General features: G+C 43.6%; 1 protein-coding gene across 5 annotated transcripts in view; it reads right to left on the minus strand.

Annotated features, from left to right (window-relative positions):
* FAT3 (FAT atypical cadherin 3) overlaps window positions 1-21,346 on the minus strand; it is an 801,654-nt gene that overhangs the window by 248,623 nt on the left and 531,685 nt on the right. The gene's annotated exons all lie outside the window — the stretch shown is intronic.

The raw sequence follows: 21,346 nt of genomic DNA on the forward strand, positions 1-21,346 counted from the left end.
ATGCGTTAGTATACTGTATTTATGTTTTTCCTTCTGGCTTACTTCACTCTGTATAATAGGCTCCAGTTTCATCCACCTCATTAGAACTGATTCAAATGTATTCTTTTTAATGGCTGAGTAATACTCCATTGTGTATATGTACCACAGCTTTCTTATCCATTCATCTGCTGATGGACATCTAGGTTGCTTCCATGTCCTGGCTATTATAAACAGTGCTGTGATGAACATTGGGGTACACGTGTCTCTTTCCCTTCTGGTTTCCTCAGTGTGTATGCCCAGCAGTGGGATTGCTGGATCATAAGGCAGTTCTATTTCCAGTTTTTTAAGGAATCTCCACACTGTTCTCCATAGTGGCTGTACTAGTTTGCATTCCCACCAACAGTGTAAGAGGGTTCCCTTTTCTCCACACCCTCTCCAGCATTTATTATTTGTAGACTTTTGGATCGCAGCCATTCTGACTGGTGTGAAATGGTACCTCATAGTGGTTTTGATTTGCATTTCTCTGATAAAGAGTGATGTTGAGCATCTTTTCATGTGTTTGTTAGCCATCTGTATGTCTTCTTTGGAGAAATGTCTATGAAACAGAACTTTCTTATTTAACTTTTTTACGCTTATATAATATTTTGGTTATACTGACAGAGAATGTTATTTTTGCAATGACTACTTGTACACATAATTATTTCAAATTTACTCATATATGAAAGATCTCATGGTGTAGCTTTATCACGTTGCTTTATTTGTTTAAATCTTTACACAAAACAAGTTCTTTTTTCTTTAATACCTAATATATGAAATATCTCATGCTGTAGCTTTATCTCTTCATTTGTTTAAATCTTTACACAAAATAAGTTCTACATTGGAAATAACATTCTTTCCTATGAATGGCATTTCTCATAAATGAATCATCCCTTTGAGCAGAGAGACAAAGAAAAGGGAAGGAGAAGACAAAACTTTTAAGGCCATTCAATTTGTCTTTTGCAGATTTTATCATGATTATTCTTAAATGGCAATTAGGAGGTCAAATTTACATTCCATTTCTTGATTCCACACTGTCCCTGAAAATAAGACCCTCTGATTGGGCTGTTGACCTATGCTGATCAATGAGAGAAGAGAAAAGCTCACTCTCAGTGCTGGTGAAGTGCATGAAATATGGAAAAGGTATGTCATCAAAATCCACTGAGGCATTCATGTGTTTATTTTCCAGTAGTGGATAGAGTACATGATTTTGCTCCTGCTGCTGCTGCTAAGTCGCTTCAGTCATGTCCAACTCTGTGTGACCCCATAGATGGCAGCCCACCAGGCTCCCCTGTCCCTGGGATTCTCCAGGCAAGAGCACTGGAGTGGGTTGCCATTTCCTTTGTCCAATGCATGTAAGTGAAAATTGAAAGTGAAGTCGTTCAGTCTTGTACGACTCTTAGTGACCCCATGGACTGCAGCCCACCAGGCTCCTCTGCCCATGGGATTTTCAGTTCAGTTCAGTTCAGTTCAGTCACTCAGTCGTGTCCGACTCTTTGTGACCCCATGAATCGCAGCACGCCAGGCCTCCCTGTCCATCACCAACTCCCAGAGTTCACCCAGACTCACGTCCATCGAGTCAGTGATGCCATCCAGCCATCTCATCCTCTGTCGTCCCCTTCTCCTCCTGCCCCCAATCCCTCCCAGCATCAGAGTCTTTTCCAATGAGTCAACTCTTCGCATGAGGTGGCCAAAGTACTGGAGTTTCAGCTTCAGCATCATTTCCTCCAAAGAAGTCCCAGGGCTGATCTCTTTCAGAATGGACTGGTTGGATCTCCTTGCAGTCCAAGGGACTCTCAAGAGTCTTCTCCAACACCACAGTTCAAAAGCATCAATTCTTCGGCGCTCAGCCTTCTTTACAGTCCAACTCTCACATCCATACATGACCACTGGAAAAACCATAGCCTTGACTAGATGGACCTTTGTTGGCAAAGAGAAAGCCAAAAAAAACAAACAAAAAAAGACTACAGTGGGGTTAAATGGCTCCCCATGGCCTTGAAAATAAAATCCTACTAAAAGTAACATGGCTGTTAGGGTTAGGGTTAGGAAGATCTGAGTTCCAGTAGAACTTGAGCCTCATTATAGGCTCATTGTAAGGCATTAGCATGCTGAATGACACACTCACAGCCTCACTGATCATAAAAGGCCAAAGAGTGGGTGTGACCCAGTTGTGGAAATCCCCGCCAGATAGTCGGAATAATCTTCCTACTTGTTAGCCCATGAAATTACTTGGCCTGTAAAAACTAACCACTGGAAGTCTCTCGAACTAATTTCGAGGTCTCTGCTGCCTTCTGAGATGGACTGCCTTCTCTCTGTGGAATGTGTCTCTCTCTACATAAATCTGCTTTCCCACTTAGCTCTTGAGGCAGAGTCCCCTTGCCTGCCTGCTTGTATCCTTCACAAACATCCTGCATTAATAATTAAATCTACTTCTTACTTGTCACTTTGTCTCTTGCTGAATTCCTTCTACACTGAGACATAAAGAACCGGAACTTTAGTTAAGTCCAGATACCATGTGAGTGATTTTTATAAAGACAGAGGGTTCAATTTCCAATCTGAGGTTTGACATGGTCCAGGTTTCATGAGGTGTGCCTAGGTTTGAGCTCCAAACAGAGGGACATGGTTTGAACCCCACTCACTCCACTCTCATCCGTCCACACTCCCATGGGAGGGAAACGCACACTCCCCTTGCACCAATGATCTGCCTTTCCATGAAAGTTTCCTGGAATGTGCCCCCACCTTTCTGCTTCATCCACAGATTTTCCAAACTGAGCTCAGGTGTTAGAGAGGTGACCCTCTCTCCCAGGGTTAGGGGGCTGATAAATACTACCAGCACAAGTATACTCCACCACCCTATCATTCTAGGCCTTTTACTACACTTCTTTGCTCACAGGTCTGTATTTTCCCACTAGACAGAGTGACTTCATGGGAAAGACCTGCCTTCTGCTTCAGAAGCCCTGCTGTCCACCTAAGCACCTGGCCTAAAAGAAAAACTAAAACTGGAGGCTCATTAGCAGTCAGTGGACAAAAGCTGCTGGGGAAAGGGAGATCACTCATATTCTGATCCTCAGTTTTGCTACAGGCTTAGACGTGGCTGTTTCGGAGGTACTGTTTTGTGTGTGGGGAGAGTATCTGCGGGTGGGGAGGAGGCGTGTGTCTTTAGTGCTCAGTTAAAGCCATTTTCTGAGTTCCTCCATGGGAATGGTGCAGTGCTAGGCACTTCTGCGTATAAAAACGAGTTACTGTCAGAGATGGTGGGGAAGACTGCCGTCAAGAGTTTCAGGGTAGGGGCTCCCTTGGTGGTCCAGTGGCTAAAACTCTGTGCTCCAAACGCAGGGGGCCTGGGGTTCAATCCCTGATCACAGAACTAGATCCCATGTGCTGCAACTGAGGGTTCTGCATGCCGCAGCTCACAGATCCTGCATGCTGCAGCAGAGACCGAAGGCCCCACATGCTATAAAGACCTGGCACAGCCAACTAGGCAGAGAGGTAGATAGATTTAAAAAAAAGAAACTTCCAGGGAGAGAATCAGTAACTTCCCTTCCTTAGCTGCCCATCAGAACCTCCCGGGAAACTCAGAACACGTGGTTCTGTGCCCCATTCCATCCCTCATTTCCTGTCTCTGAATCTCTTGGGACGATGCCTTGAGATGGTGCTCTGATTCTACGAGAAGGCTCTCTGCAATGCCAGTATTCTGTGTTGAATTTCAGCATGACCTTTTACTGACATGAGTTTTTCTGCCCATCCAAGAATGAAATACACTGAGCAGCTTTAGCATCTGGGTCAGGCCTTGGGCTCATTGTGTGTGTGTGTGTGTGTGTGTGTGTGTGTGTGTGTGAGAGAGACAGAGAGAGAGAGAGAGAGAGACGTGTGAGCAAAGGGGACATGGAGATGTGTGAATGCACTGGTGGGTGAGGTGATCAGGGGGGAACAGAGAGGAGCCTGCTCTGAGTCCTACTGACTCAGGGTCAGCCTGTCACACCAGCGAGTGCCTAACACACAAATCTGACACCTTCACTTTCAGGTCAGGCTGTTCCACAGGCTCATTTGTCACGGAAGCTCTTTCTAAGTGAGAAGTAACTGTGTTCTTGAAAGGGGTCGGGAGGCTTTCGCAGCCCTCACCCCCTCTTCAGGGAGCCTCTTCTGTGAGAGGCGCCAGTGGGAATGAGACATGCTTGTTATATGCAGGCTATAAAGGGGTGAGCGGCTGACCGCCTCTGCTCCTGTTGGCCTGCTGCCCTTCCCCTCTGCCCTCCGTGGGCTCCTGAGTCAGTCCAGGTCCTCCTCGGGCACGTCGGGCAGTCGGCCCACTGCGGTGACGGCGCTCTGGAAGGCGGTCAGCTTCCCCTCCCCACTATCCCGAGGGTAATTCTTGAGGAGAGCCACTTGTCACAGAGCCCGTGTGCAAGTGGGGGGCAGGTGGCTCCCTTCCATCTGCCTACCTTCCCCAGGGGTGTGCTTTTCACTTGCTTACAGCCCACAGAGAGGAAGGCGGGCTTCCTGAAGAGTCTGACCAAAACACACATGGCAGTGACCCCAGAGCTATGAGAAAGACAAAGAGTCTCTGGTCCCTGAAGGAAAAGGCAAGGAAACCTCCGCCGGGCTCAGTTCTCTGGGTTTCTTTCACCTTTATTTTCACAGATTGTGAAGAAAGCTGAGCACCGAAGAACTGATGCTTTTGAACTGTGGTGTTGGAGAAGACTCTTGAGAGTCCCTTGGACTGCAAGGAGATCCAACCACCATTCTGAAGGAGATCAGCCCTGGGATTTCTTTGGAAGGAATGATGCTTTGGCCACCTCATGCGAAGAGTTGACTCATTGGAAAAGACTCTGATGCTGGGAGGGATTGGGGGCAGGAGGAGAAGGGGACAACAGAGGATGAGATGGCTGGATGACATCACTGACTCGATGGATGTGAGTCTGAGTGAACTCCGGGAGTTGGTGATGGACAGGGAGGCCTGGCGTGCTGTGATTCATGGGGTCGCAAGAGTCGGACACGACTGAGTGACTGAACTGAACTGAACTGAAAGTAAAACATAGGAGAAAACTCTAAGTCAAAGTGAAATTCCGGAGTTCCCTGGTGGCCCAGTAGTAAAGAATCCACCTGCCGATGCAGAGGCCACATGTTTGACCCCTAGTCTGGGAAGATTCCACAGGGCCACTGAGCCCCTGTGCCACAAGTACTGAAGCCCGCGCGCCGAGAGTCCCCGCTCTGCAGCAAGAGACACCAAGCGGTAAGCAGCTCGCCCCCTCGACAAAGAGCAGGCCTGCTGGCACCAGGGAAGGCCCAAGGGCAGCAAAAGGTCGGGCGGAGCCGAAAATGAATTATTCAATTAAAAAAAGTGAAAATTAGTAGGAAATGGGACGAAGTAGGGCAAGGGACACAGAATGACTTCTAATGGGTGCAAAGTTTCTTTTGGGGCTGATGAAAATGCTCTAAAATTACAGATTACTGTTATGGCTGCACAGTTCCCTAAGTATTCTGAAAGCCAGTGAATTGTATCTTTTAAGTAGGTGATTGTTATTCTATATAAATTATGTATCAGGAAAGCTGTTTAAAAATCAGCAGGAGATCATAAACTCTGCCTTTTAGATTTTAACAAGTCTTTCAGTTTTGGAGGAGACAGATCTTTAAAAATACTTAAATGATTGAATGAATATATCTCACCCATATTTTTCACTGTATTTCACTATATTTTTTAAGACTGAATGAATGAATGAGTGAGTTAGTCTACAAATCTGGTAGGAAGAAGGACTGGAATGAATAGATCCATCAGGTTTGTCCATGGGGAATCTGGAACATAAATATAATGAAAAGAACATTTTGGGTTAAAGTCACAATTGGTGGTTATTTGCACTGAAAATAAACCTTGTTGTCAAGACAGGGTCAACTAAACCAAGGAGGGGAAAAAGCTTTCTCCCCTCTAGAGGCACACACTGAGGATGAGCTCTGGGGCTTCAGCAGCACAGTGCACTTTGCAGTCACACGGGAATGAGGTGGACTGTCTCCCACAGACCAGAGGCATTAGACAAAGCTGCCAAAGCTGCGTCTTCCCTTCTAACAGCTTTGTTGTAGCTGAATGCAGTTGGGCCTTAGAACAGGGCAGAACCTGAAACAGAGCAATTCCCTCTTCAACTGCTCCGATTCATCACTGTGGAAGGCATCCTCCTTGTGCAATCTCTGCAAGAGAGAGGCATGCACATCACACATGTAACTGTAGACCCATTGGGCGCAGTAAATTGGGGACTGACATGAGGAAATTGAATTTCAAAGATAAATCATAGGCAAGCTTTTGAAAGTGGTTTGGAGATATAAACAAACACATCATTTGATATAATTACATATGCAAACCTCCAATTTAGGAGGGGATTACGCCAGTCCTAAGTGAATGATACTCAGTAAAGAGAAGGGGAGAGCATATGGTTGGAACCATGCAATTACTTTAAAAAGAACTGCTTTTGATTTTTTTTTGTTGTTGTTGTGGAAATGGGGGAATCTAAAAACCTTTCTGAGAAATAGGCTGAGCATGAAAATGGGGCTGCCTGCTCAGAAAAGAACTCAAAATGTTCTAAGCAGTTATGGTCAGAGAAGTGATACTCAAAAGGATGACATCTTTTTCCTGCTTTTCCACCCTGTGGGTGTCCTGGGTCGCAGCTGTGTAATCTAGTGCCATGACATTGACATTTTCTTTAAGTGCTACTTGAAGCTGTGTAGGTCTTTGCTCAGCATAATTTTCCAGAACTGTTGGAAGCTGAGATTGGTATTACAAATACAACTGGAATAACAGCCCTGTGAGCTACAATTAGTGTTTACTCTCTTTTTCCATATTCCATTTACTCTTCTTACCATGTTGCCATGCCTACCCCGACTATCTGGTAAACCCTCTCATCATGCTTCCAGAAAGTTCAAATGTCACCTTCTCTGCAAATCATTTTCTGACCTTCCCTCCTCCAGCATGCTGCATGTAACTCATCTATTGTCTGGACCTCTCTCTGGACCCTAGTGGTAGGAAGGCTTTGTTTGGGTGGGTCACCAGCTGAGCTCAGGAACCTAGATTAGTGCCATTATGTTTGTTGAATATAAAGATACTACTAGTATACCACCATATGACCCAGCAATCCCACTCCTAGGCACATACCCTGAGGAAACCGAAACTGCAAAAGACACATGTGTCCCACTGTTCACTGCAGCACTATTTATAGTAGCTCGAACATGGAAGCAACCTAGATGTCCATTGACAGATGAATGGGTAAAGAAGGTTTGGTACATATACACAATGGAATATTACTCAGCCATAAAAAGGAACACATTTGAGTCAGTTCTAATGAGGTGGATGAACCTAGAGCCTATTATAAAGACTGAAGTAAGTCAGAAAGAGAAAGATAAATGTTGTACACTAATGCATATATACAGAATCTAGAAAAATGGTCCTGAAGAATTTACTTATAGGGTACCAATGGAGAAACAGACATTGGGAATATAATTATGGACATGGGGAGAGGGGAGGAGAGGGTGAGATGTATGGTAAGAATAACATGGAAACTTACATTACCATATGTAAAATAGATAGTCAATGGGAATTTGCTGTATGGCTCAGGAAACTCAAACAGGGGCTCTGTATCAACCTAGAGGGGTGAGGTGGGGAGGGAAATGGGAGGGAGTTTCAAAAGGGAGGGGATATATGTATATCTACGGCTGACTCATGTTGAGGTTTGACAGAAAACAACAAAATTTTGTAAAGCAATTATCCTTCAATTGAAAAATAAATTAATTAAAAGAAATACTACTAGTATAGAAGGTCTTCCCAGGTGGCTGAGATGGTGAATCCGCCTGCAATGCAGGAGACCCAGGTTCAATCTGTGGGTCAGAAAGAACCCCTGGAGAAGGGAATGGCAACCCACTCCAGTATTCTTGCCTGCAGAATTCCATGGACAGAGGAGCCTGGTGAGCTACAGTCCATGGAGCTGCAAAGAGTTGGACATGACTGAGTGACTAACGCATGCACACGCACACACACACACACACACATACAGTATAGATTTGGCTCTAGTTTTTTGTTAAGCAATCAATCTTCCCAAACAGGATATAAGCAAAAGGTAGTTAATAGATCTTATTTATCCTGTGTCTCTGATATTTAATATAGAACCTGGTACATTGAAGGTATCAAGCAAAACTTGTTTGAATGAGGGTAACATCGATAGAGTCCCCCAGGACTGTCAGTAATGCCTTATACGGAGTGGTCAGTCCCCCAGGACTGTCAGTATTGCCTTATACAGAGTGGTCAGTCCCCCAGGACTGTCAGTATTGCCTTATACGGAGTGGTCAGTCCCCCAGGACTGTCAGTATTGCCTTATATGGAGTGGTCAGTCCCCCAGGACTCTCAGTATTGCCTTATACAGAGTGGTCACATAGCTCCTAAGCATAGAAGTAAGGTTATCTGAATGCTTTCTTCCATTCTTTGAATAATTTTAATGTTTTCCCAATTTTTGGACACTCTTCCATGCTGATAGTTGGAGGTCATTAAAACCATTCCTGATAGACTTTATTTATTTTCAGAAGTTGGTTAAAGATTTTTAATGTTAGGCACAGCAACTCTGTGCTCATTCCATAGTCCTCCCATGTCCTGGTTTCTAATGAATTCATGGAGAAAGGTAGGTAAATAATAATGCAGTAGTATCCAACATTTATTGAGTACTATGTGCCAAACACTAGCACCAAACAGCTTGCATACACGATCTCATTTAAGTGAACAAGAGTTCGGAGAAATAGGAGCTATTTTGACTCTGGAAACTGAGGAAGAAATGAGAAATAACTTGCCCAAGGTCAGCCAAGACCTGCACCCAGGGACTCTGACTCTGAAGCTTTTCGACTGTCTTCTTAGCAGATAAGAACGCAGAGCTGTGGCAAAGCCACCCAACCAGGAACCAGAAGACCTGCAACCCAGTTTCAGCTCTGCCAGTGACCGGTTATGAGATTAGAGAGGTCACATCTTTTATTTTTTCTTCTCTAGAACTGTTTCCTCATCTAGCCATGTCCTAAAGTCTCTTTTCAATGTAAAGAGTCTACAGTAATACAGAAACATTAAAAGCACTCATTCTTCCTTTCCGGCTCCCTCACGGGACCCCACTTTCTCCTTGATGAAACTGAGTCCAGCTGTGTAGGACACGGGAAGGTCACCCAGGTAAAGCAAGAGGGGTTGTGTTCTGGTTTTTATTTATTCATGAAATTAACACTTAATACCCACATGTCTATTTCTCAAAATGAGCAAAGTAAAAACATCAGTTATCTATGAATGCATGTTTTTAAGTAGGGGAAAAAAGCTAGTTATTTTCATGTTTGCTGTCTCTTCTACAAAATTCTAACTTCTAGAAACAGAGAACAAACCTGACTCCATATTGGATCTATGCCTTTGGCTCCAGGGCTCTGCACCTTTGTAAAAGAATGTTGCCTACAACCTGAAATAAACCTGATAGTCCATTCTCAAGGCTTTGACCCTTAAAGATATAACACTTTTACATTCATCTAGAGATTAATACACTATATAAAAGAAAGTAACAATTGTCTTGTTGGAGCTTTATAAGAACATTGTGACTAGACTTCTGTGGACAGGTACAAGAACAAAGAATTCCAGCACCAAGCAGTTCACACCAACCAGCCACAACCCTTCCTCTTTTAAAATAAACACAATTTCTAACTCAGGTAAAACAGTACTTAGGAGGACATTAGTCCACCATCTTCTGAGTCTGCTGGCTATCCAAATAAAGTCACCATTCCTTGTTGCAACAACTCATCTTTTGATTTATTGGTCTAACCTGTATCGAGCAGTAAGAACTTGGACTCTGTAACAGAAACTATTTCTACATCTCATTTCAGCCCATTAGAAAGCCTTATTCCCTGTAGTATTTACATGCAGACATAAGACTATTCACTGAATTTGGAGAGAATGAAAGGGACTCGGTAAATGCAAATTTCAGTATTGTAGAAAAAAAATTAAAGCTTAAGTGAAGACATGCATTAGGTTTGCTTAAAAAAAGACTAAATAATGTGTGTTTGGACTATATGATGTTTCTTTGAAAAGAAAAGAATAACCAGAAAGACAGAAGCATATACAACACCAGTTATGAGGGAGGTTAACAAAAGGATTCTGGGAACTGGCCCCATCAGGGTATTTTCTTAAGTAAGAGCTGTTTTATCTGATATAAGATTTGGAGTTACTCAATTAGGTGCACAGTGCTGCTATTAAATTTCCTTCAGAAAATCTGATAGGGAAAATCACTGGTGGAGCTTTAACATCCTGCAACTTGGATGTTTCTTTATAAATAGTGATTTCCAAAATGCTAATACAAGTTTTAAGCTGCATATGTGAGAGTGCATCTTAAACATAAGTATGAAGACGCTGTGTGTCCAATATGGTTCACAGCTGTTGGTTTTCCATCACAGGTAAGTTTCACTTGTATTTCTTTGCAAGCCAATGGATAGCATTTCCCAATTCTGCCTTGAAAAGTTAAAATTAAAGTGAAAATCACTCAGCTGTGTCCAACTCTTTGTGAGCCCATGGACTATACAGTCCATGGAATTCTCCAGGGCAGAATACTGGAGTGGGTAGCCTTTCCCGTCTCCAGGGGATCTTCCCAACCCAGGGATCGAACCCAGGTCTCCCACAGTGCAGGTGGCTTCTTTACCAGCTGAGCCATAAGGGAAGCCCAAGAACACTGGAGTGGGTAGCAGGGAAGTCTCGGGCAGTGCTCTTCTGCCAGAAACACTTCCCTCTTTGGATTCCATAGCTGCCACAGGTAGAAAAGGGGGAAAGCCAGCTTACGAAGGTAAGTGCTGATGCTGGTACATACGTTGCACCTCCATCAGCCTTAGAGGACAGATGGACCTGTCTGCAGCCTGGAGGGAGAGTTCTGAGATTCAAGCAAACCCTGTTCCCTCTCTGTACTGCTCATTACAGACAAAATCGATTAAGGGATTTGGGTCAAGACAAATGGCAACCCACTCCAGTGTTCTTGCCTGGAGAATTCCAGGGACGGTGGAGCCTGGTGGGCTGCCGTCTATGGGGTTGCAAGTCGGACACGACTGAAGCGACTTAGCAGTAGCACCAGCAGCAACTTGTCATCAGGGTGAAAGATAAGATAGTAGCTAACAAGGGAGGACTACAGTTGAGGCTGTATGGTTAAGAATATTTCCAAAGGCTGCCTCCTCTGAGTAATTCTTATACCAGGTGGTCCTGCCACATATACCCACATATGCACACATACATACACGTGTACACACACATATACTTAGGACTCAATGGACACGAGTTTGGGTGAACTCCGGGAGTTGGTGATGGACAGGAAAGCCTGGAGTGCTGTGGTTCATGGGGTCGCAAAGAGTCAGACACGACTGAATGACTAAACTGAACTGAGAGATGCTGTGTATGAGCCCCGTTTTGTCAGAATACCTGGATATTTACCAGGCCCATCTGTCCTTCCCTCAGTTCCTCGCCTCATTCCCAATCCTCATGGCTCCTTCCCTCCTGGGCTCACACAGCCCTTCGGCTCAGCCTCATGATTCAGCCTAGATGAAGAAGTATTTATACACCTGAGGAAGTCTCTAGGTGATTTAGCTAAACCTTGAATGCCATATTGGATTTCTTCAGAGAAATTAAGCTGCAGATGGTGAACCAACATTAGGGATGTCGCATGCAATGATGCCATTTTAGGTGCCATTAACACGCCACTGATGCGTGTGCTCAGATGTGCAATATGGCGCCCGCCACCCCTTTCTCTTTCTGCCAAGATATTTTTTTTTTTTGCAGAATTCTGAATATTGGATGATCAAAATAAGGAAGTGGCTGGCAATTTAAATTACATTATATGGATGGGTTGTAAAGATTATCTAGCCTGAGGCGCATCATGTACCATCAAGTAACCAGTCCTAAGTTCTGGCATCAGACTGCCTTGCTTCACAACTCAATACCAGCCCAAGGCAGCTTTCTGTTTTTAACAAATTATTTAGCTTCTTTAAGTAAAATGAGGCTTATTAAATTAAATGCTGGGCTGTGCTTAGTCTCTCAGTCGTGTCTGACTCTTTGTGACCCCATGGACTGTAGCCCACCAGGCTCCTCTATCCATGGAATTCTCCAGGCAACAATACTAGAGTGGGTTGCCATGCCCTAATAGTTAATTTAAAATGCTTCACTCAGTTCCTAGCACATCTGTTGTTATTCAGTCGCTCAGTCGTGTCTGACTTTGTGAACCCATGGACTGCAGCATTCCAGGCCTCCCTGTCCTTCACCATCTCCTGGAGTTCGCTCAAACTCATGTCCACTGAGTCAGTGATGCCATCCAACCATCTCACCCTCTGTCCTCTTCTCCTCCTGCCTTCAATCTTTCCCAGCATCACGGTCTTTTCCAATAAGTCAGTTCTTCACATCAGGTAGGCAAAGTATTGGAGCTTCAGTTTCAGCATCAGTCCTTCCAATGAATATTTAGGGTTGATTTATTTTAGGATTGACTGCTTTGATCTCGCTGCTGTCCAGGGGACTCTCAAGAGTCTTCTCCAGCACCACAGTTCGAAAGCATCAAATCTTTGCCACTCAGCCTTCTTTATGGCCCAACTCTCACCTCTGTACATGACTACTGGAAAAATCCTTGCTTTGACTAGATGGACCTTTGTTGGCAAAGTGATGTCTCTGTTTTTAAATATGCTATCTAGGTTTGTCATAGCTTTTTTTCCAAGGAGCATGCGTCTTTGAATTTTAAGACTTCAGTCACCATCCTCAGTGACTTTGGAGCTCAAAAAATAAAGTCTGTCACTGTTTTCATTTTTTCCCTGTCTGTTTGCCAAGAAGTGATGGGACTGGATGCCATGATCTTAGATTTTTGAATGTTGAGTTTTAAGTTAATCCTGACACATTAAAAGCTCAAAAATGCGAGACAGCAAAAGAGACACTGATGTATAGAACAGTCTTGTGGACTCTGTGGGAGAGGGAGAGGGTGGGATGATTTGGGAGAATGGCATTGAAACTTGTACAATATCATATATGAAATGAGTCGCCAGTCCAGGTTCGATGCACGATACTGGATGTTTGGGGCTGGTGCACTGGGATGACTCAGAAGGACAGTATGGGGAGGGAGGAGGGAGGAGGGTTCAGGATGGGGAACACGTGTATATCTGTGGCAGATTCATGTTGATATATGGCAAAACCAATACAATTGTAAAGTTAAAAAATAAAATAAAATAATGGAAAAAAAAAGAAAAAAAAAGCTCAAAAATGTTACTCTTATTATTAGCTCCAAGAATCATCCCTGGGGTATCATATGTGTCCAGTGGTCTAATCTTGCTTCCTGGCCATCTCGAAATTTCCAACACTAGAGTCTAAATATTGGGGCAACAAAAATTGTAAAATTTCTATTTCTTACCCTTTTATCTGACAGAGAAACTGATGCTTGCACTTTCAATATTAACAACTTGTTCAAAGATTTATTTGTGAGAAATCCTTCATCCAAGCATTGCTAAATTTTATTGAGAGGAGAGTGAGTAGCAAAGTGTGGCATGGCAGAGCAGCATCAACACCAGCTGGGAGCTCGGTCAGAAACGCAGAGACGCAGGCCCTCCCAGACCCTGAGGATATGCGCCTCACGCTGACTTCTGAGGAGCTTGACTGATGCCAGGGTCCCATGCCCACACATTCTGAATCATGTAGTATGGGTAGAGCCTAGGGATTTTTAAGATGCTCCAGATGATTGCAATAGTCAGCCAGAGGTGAGAATCACTGCATATAAAGATATTATCAAGGGGTATTGCGAAAGTGGAAGTGTCAGTCGCTCAGTCATGTCCGACTCTTTGAGGCCCCACGGACTGTAGCCCACCAGGCCCCCCCATCCATGGGATTCTCCAGGCAAGAGTACTGGAGTGGGCTGCCATTTCCTTCTCCAGGGAACCTTCCCAACCAAGGAATCCAACCCCCGTCTCCATATTGCAGACTCTTTACCATCTGAGCCACCAAGAAAGCCCCAGTGGGTATTGGGGTTGTGGTAGTCAGGTTTTCTGGCTTATCTAAATCGTTTCATTTCCCCAGAATAAACAACACTTGACTTTATAATACAAAACAATGAAAGGTCAGTAAAGTGAGGCACCTGGCCCATGGCCTCCGGCATGTCTTCCTCTGAACTCTGCAAGGTTCTGTCGTGAACTCTCCGGGAAAACGACTGAGCTCTGGCTGCTGGGCTTCTTCTGACTTCAGCTCTGCTGCAGGCCTGGCGTGTCCCCCTAACTCTGGATCATCCCAGTCACAACCTGGCGTCCTGGCCCTGGCACACTCTCTCACACTGCTGCTCCTCGCCTAGCATCTCCTGGCCCTCACGATCCTCGCTGCGGTTTAGTCCCTAAGTCATGTCCGACTCTCTCTGATCCCATGGACTGTAGCCTGCCAGGCTCCTCTGTCCACGGGATTTCTCAGGCAAGATTACTGGAGTGGGTTACCACGCCCTCCTCCAGGGGATCTTCCTGACTCAGGGATCAAACCCTCACCTCCTGCATTGGCAGGCGGATTCTTTAGTGTTGAGCCACCAGGGAAGCCCCGGGATCCTTATAGCAGAGTGTTAAACCCCACGATGTGACCTCTTTCCCAAAACAAGCATATTTTTCTAGGCGATACAGTGGCAAGAGCCACGAGGATACAACAGCATCTTACAACAGTAAGCTCCCATATTTGCCCTCAAGGAACTAACAATTTAGGTGAAGTCGCTCAGTCGTATCCGACTCTTTGCGACCCCATGGACTGTAGCCTACCAGGCTCCTCTATCCATGGAATTTTCTAGGCAAGAATACTGGAGTGGGTTTCTTTTTCCTTCTCCAAAGCAAGACAGACAAGCGTGCAAATAACTGTGACATTAGGTGTGAGCTAATACATGCCTTGCACGACTGTGGGTAGCCTGAAGAAAGAAAGATTGCTGAATTGTACAATTAGAAAAGATGAGGGAATAAGTTGAATTTGTCCTGGGCCCTTAATGGTGAATCAGATTCTAACAGAGACGTTGGAGGAAGTTAAAATGTCACACCTGTAGCTAAGAATCATGAGACAGAAGGTTAATGCAAAAGGGAAATCTAGGTTTAAAACTTGGCTCTGCTATTTCTTAGCTGTGTGACCAAGGACAGATGACAGCACTTCTCTGATCTCAGTCTCATCAGGTCTGACGTGGGGATGTAATCACTCCCTAATAGGCTTTTGGTTAGAAGTGATCCAGATGAACTGTTTGGCACAGTGCCTTGCACGTAGCAGATGCTGTTCTTAAAAACAGGAACAGCATCTATAAAAGCAGTGCATTATTTTTTACTTTTATTAAAAACCCAAAGAGCAATGGGATGCTATTTCTGATTACACTGTAAAGGAAAACCTTATTGTCTCTAGTTTGGTCACCTCTGACAATGTTTGAAAATGTAATAGTTGCTTTTAGCCAAGAAACTAAAAGCTGCAGTTTGCTTCTGCTTATTCAAATGAACACCACAGAGTTGTTTCGTCTCTGCCATACTCCAGAGGTGTGAAAAACAACCACTGCACTCCCCGTAGAAATGATTTCACTGCAAATAATTTTCTCTACATCTGGTTTCACATGACAGATAAATCAGGAGGATGGGTAAAGTGCAAATTACTCAGAGGATGTGCAAAGTTTTGAAAACACACAGGTCCTCTGCAGGCATGCAGTCCTTTAAGATCATCTTTGCTCTACGAGGTCTTAGGTTGGAGCCATGTTTTGAAACCCAATTAAAAAAATCTGGGAAAAACATCACTTGTTATGGAGAGCTTTCAAAGTTATCAGAAGACTGACAACACTTTTTAAAAAATATCACACATTTTCCAGTTAATTTTCACGTAATTCAATCATTTCCTTTTGTCCTACATTTTTATACACTATAAAACCTCATTATTTTTCATTCTCGCAATCTGAGAATCTGTAATAGTTCTGTGGCTGGTTGAAGTTTACCTTTGTACTACCCAGGTAAATTAATAGGGTGGAAAGGTCCCAGGAGAATATTTAATGTACTCCAGACAAACCATTTGCAAAGCACTTTAATTTTAACAACTCCCATTTTGATCTTCTAATTGCAAATGGCCTAAGTTAACTATTCATTAGAGTCTGTCCAAGCAGGTCTTTTGTTTGGCAACATTTTGTTAATAGTAGCATTAACCTGAAGTGTGTATTTGAAAGCAGGAAACCCGCATTTCCTGAAATATTCTAGAATATGCATTTTTGACCTCTGTAAAATCTTCCTCAAAATCAGTCTGAATTAATGGAAGTTTATGGTGCTCCTCTTTTCTGGGGAGCCGTACCATCTCTTGCAAGGGTAATGAAATTTGTAGTTAATCATTTATCAATAAATGCAGCAACTTTGTGCGAGCCTTTAAAAATGTTATGTGCCTCAGTTTCTTCCTCTGTAACATAGTAGCGATTTAATGAGGAAGCAATTAACTTTTTCCATGTTACAGGTAATATATGCTATTTTTTTCCTTTAAAAATATAAGTGGAAATAAACGATGAATTAGAATCCTTTCTAACTCCTTGAGGAAAAAAAAATGCCTTATCAATTCAGGGAGGAGTTGAATATTCCCTCTGTTCTTTTGTAGAGAAATTTATGAACGATTCCATTATAGCTTCATCACTTTGTATTTTATTTGCATGCTTGTTTTCTTCACAGAGTTTGGCTTCTCCAGGGCCACTATATTTTCATTCATTTAATGTTCATTAAAGGAATAGCTTTTAAGAGCCTATGCTAAGCTTTATAGCTTTCAAAGGACTATGGATGGTGATCAATATATATTAGTCTATTGGATGAATGAACTATCCGACAGAAAGTGTGCATGGAAGTGTGTGTGAACACATATGTGTAGTACCACCCAAAGCAGGGAACGGTCCACACACTTGAGAGGAGCATTCAGCATTTATACTAGGACTTACAAAAGCTTCCATGCCTTTGGGGAAAAGCTTCCAAATAAATTTAAAATGAAATTATGTGCTGTGATAATTAGTATTTTGGGTTTTCAACATACAATATTACAAGTTCACAAAGCCACATTTTTTGGTATTATATGTCAGAGTCTGCAGTCTGCGTGGTTAATTGAGGTTAATGGGGGGAGATGGCAGATTGCCAATGCTAATGAGTTTTTCTTGACTCTTTCCAACGTGTATTTTATTTCTTTTTTGCTTTACTTTTTGTTTAACTAAGTTATGTTATTTATCCAAGAATCTGTCACATAGAAGCAGAAACTGCCAACCTGCCAGAGTGGGTTCAGCCCATGTTTCACTTTCCAAAGAACAATAAAAGAGTGGCGGGGGGCTGCGACAAACAGAGAGGGGCCTGGACAAAGCAGCCAAGCCCTGTTTCCTCGGGACCCACCAGGCGCGCCGAAGTGAAGAGCGAAATGGGAGAGGAGTCACAGGCCCTTGTAGGATTGCACTCCCGGGTGGACGCTAACCTGTTGATCCTTCCAAAATGCAACCGATAATCTAGTAACAGGAGTGTACTAGTGGGGTAGCTCAGCCACGTCTTAGTGACAGAGTGACTTGGGTGCCATTTGAGTTTCTTGTTCAGAAAATGAAAAACAAGTCAAAACACAACAAACCTGATAGACTTGGCAAGTAAGTGAATCACTGAAACAATAAGAGCTGGGGAAAAATCAGAGAGCAGTAAATACTGGTTCTACAGGGGGGGCGCTGGTGTGGGGAGTTGTGGGGAGGTGGGCAGCCTTGAAGACCACCGTAGCATCTGTCTCTAGATCTTGATTATTCCATGTTTATTAAAAACATCAACATAAAGGTAAAGGCATGTCATTTATTAAGAGTTACATTGCCACTAGCTAGCTCTGTATGACTTTCAAATGTGTGCCCTTAAGCTGGTATACGGTAGTCATTTGCTAGGCTTTCCTCTTACAGGTTCCCTTGGAGAGGTGGTGGAAGCGTGCCTAGGCTTTCCTCCTGTTTCAGGTGTGGGAACAGTGAGGGCCGACCTGAAGTGGAGTAATCTGGAAACTCAGGGCTGCCTCTGGCACTGGGTCAGCTGCCCGGCCATGTTCAGCTTTCTGTCTTACTCCTTCTCTTGTCATCCCAAGGTTGACTTTCCCTCCCATGCCACCTGGCAAAGAGGCCAGAAGCAGAATCATTAAGGTGTTTCTTCTACATTTTCAGCAATTCAGCATTCCCTCTTTGGGGCTACCAGTTTGTAGTGGATGAGTAAGATGAGACACTGATTTAAAAACCAGCAAGCCAAGTAAACATGCCACCCCTGTTAAAAGAAAATGTCATTGTCTTGGCTGACACTGAGAAATTCAGTATCTTCTGAACAAATGGCTGTGCATACAGACTCTGACAGTGGATTTTTAAACCATTCACAACACTGTGTCATTCCTTCTTTCTCAGTGAAAATGAGCTCAATTCTGCTGTGGTTGTAATTAGTGGATAATTAGTACTTGTACATGTCAATGCTATGCGTCATGGAACTGGCGCCTGGCTTAGTATCCATTCAACAGGATTATTTAATTTTGCTGCAATTTTCATTCTTGTGAGTCACATTGGTACCCTGGCCCTAGAAAACCTGGAACTCATGCTAGATAGACTAAGGTTTGAAATTAGAGTAATGAGTTTCATTTTTCCCATGGAAAGAAAATCACTAAAAGGTTCTACATTTAAAAACCAGAGCAGCAGACAGGACAGAGGGAAGGATACATTCCACTGTCTCATCAGCCATTCTGGGCTCTGATTTTTTAATATTATGTGAACTACTATTCCTGTCCCAGGGCTGCTTGCAACTAGGGTACTTGCCTTCTGAGAATGCTGACGGTACTGGCAGTGGATAAATAATTATAACTAAACTGTTGGAGGAGAAGGCAATGGCACCCCACTTCAGTACTTTTGCCTGGAAAATCCCATGGATGGAGGAGCCTGGTAGGCTGCAGTCCATGGGGTCGCGAAGAGTCGGACACGACTCAGCAACTTCATTTTCAATTTTCACTTTCATGCGTTGGAGAAGGAAATGGCAACCCACTCCAGTGTTCTTGTCTGGAGAATCCCAGGGATGGGGAAGCCTGCTGGGCTGCCGTCTATGGGGTTGCACAGAGTCGGACACGACTGAAGTGACTTAGCAAAATGTTGGAGAAGCAGGTAGAATTATGAAGAAAGGCAACATGGGGGCACAGAGGAGTCCGCCTTGAACGCTACCTGGGAAAGCAAGGGAAGCCGTCTCAGCATGGAGTTTCTTGGTTGAAACAAGCAGTTTGTCAGCTAGACAAGGAAGAGAGGACCTTTCATGGTATTAAGATGAGACAGGGAAGGTGTAATAGTGAAGAACAAATCTGACTCCATATCACATCTGTTGCTTTTACTTAACATTGTATTCTGTTGCTTTTGCTACATGTTAAGAATGTTGCCTATAGCCTGAAATATACAGGATAGTCCATTCTAAAGGCTCTGACCTTTAAAGGTATAACACTTTTCCTTTCATATAGAGATAAAAAGCTATTGAACAGAGAGTAACATTTGTCTTGCTGAATAATTGTAAGAACACATGACCCGACCTACATGGACAGCTGCAAGAACAAAGGATTCCTATACCAAGAAGTTTGCAACAACCAGCCACACCCCTTCTCCTATTAGTTCAAGGGATGCTTGAATTCCGGCTGGGGTAAGAGGCTTCTTTTGCACACAAGTTCACAATCTTCTCAATCTGCTGCTTTCCACATAAAGCACCAACATCTCACCTCTTGATTTATTGTCCTGTCATGCAGAGATCAGTGCAAGTTTGGACTTGGTAACAAAATCACACAGGAAAGAAGGACCCCAGTCCTATTCCAAAGTTATTTCAGAACATCTTCTGGGAAACCTTGAAATTCTGTATTATTTATTGTTGGAAATGGAAAGAAAATAATACCTTTCTGCTTACAAGCACTCAATCAGTCAGCTCTGCAAGGCACTCTCTTAACTTTTAACATGGAAGCATTTTCACATGTCATGAAACAGCATGGTGGGTGGCGATGGGAAAAGTCCTCTCTCCACTCCTGTCAGGCTCAGAAAAAAGGGACCGGGCCCACGGTGCAAGCAAGTACTTGAACCTAATAAAGTGACCGATAGGTAATGCTAAGAGAGAGAGTGAGAGTGAAGTCACTCAGTTGTGTCTGACTCTTTGCGACCCCATGAACTGTAGCCTACCAGGCTCCTCCCATGGGATTCTCCAGGCAAGAGTACTAGAGTGGGGTGACATTGCCTTCTCCATGGTATCTTCCCAACCCAGGGATCGAACCCAGGTCTCCTGAATTCCAGGCAGACGCTTTAACCTCTGAGCCACCAGGGAAGCCCCTAATGCTAGGAGAATGCCAGTCAAATATCATTTAACCAGAGCTTCCTCTCCACTGCCTTTGCCTCCTCTTGGAAGCAACACTTTTGGAGAGTGAGCAACCGTTTCCCAAGAATATCCTGGTTTTTAGCACTGAAAATCCTAGTTCTATATCCCAAGAAACCCCTCAGTCTTAGGCAAGTCAGGATCAATGGTCACATAGTTTTAGATCACAACTGAACACCAGGTTTCTGTGATGAACTTATTCAAACAGTAGATGTTCAAGGCCAGATGCATCTGAGGGCCTTTACTACCTGGCCTGACATCCCTCGGGTTTGCAGATGAGGAAACTAAAGCCCAGGAAGAAGCAGCATCTTGTCAGATACCACAGTGCTTAGCCACGATTAGGCAACGGCCGTGTTCAGAGCCACTTTCTTTTTTTTTTTTTTCTGTCTTCCTCACACAGTCACACATTTTTCTAAAATAGCTAACAACTGATGCCATTTCCTGAGTTATTCTCCATGTGGTTGGTAATATGCTGAGCACTTTACCTGCAACATCTCATTGAATCCTGGCAGTTCTAAAATATTGCTCCTAAATTATAAATACTATTATCATCCCCATTTGGCAGATGAAGAAGAGATGGAGTCTCAGAAAGACCAAGTGACTTATGGGAGGCGGGGGTGGAAGGAGGGGATATATGTACTCATTATACATATAGCTGATTTACCTTTTGTATATAAAAAACTAACACAACACAGTAAAGCAATTTTACTGCAACAACAACAAAAAAGACCAAGCAACTTGCAGAGGTTACAGTTAGTGAGAGCTCTGAATCTCGAGCAAGTTTTCCGACTCAGGAATCCTCATTCTTAACCACAAAGACACAGTGCTTCTTTTCTTATTCAATTTTACTTTGCACTACTTCAAGTAAAATGACTCCGGCACTTAACCAAAATACTTGAACAAGCTTAAGAATGATTTTATTCTTTTAATTGTCTCCTGTTCTATTCCATTC

The sequence above is a fragment of the Bos indicus genome, chromosome 29, assembly GCF_029378745.1.
Source record: "Bos indicus isolate NIAB-ARS_2022 breed Sahiwal x Tharparkar chromosome 29, NIAB-ARS_B.indTharparkar_mat_pri_1.0, whole genome shotgun sequence".
Lineage (NCBI taxonomy): Eukaryota > Metazoa > Chordata > Mammalia > Artiodactyla > Bovidae > Bos > Bos indicus.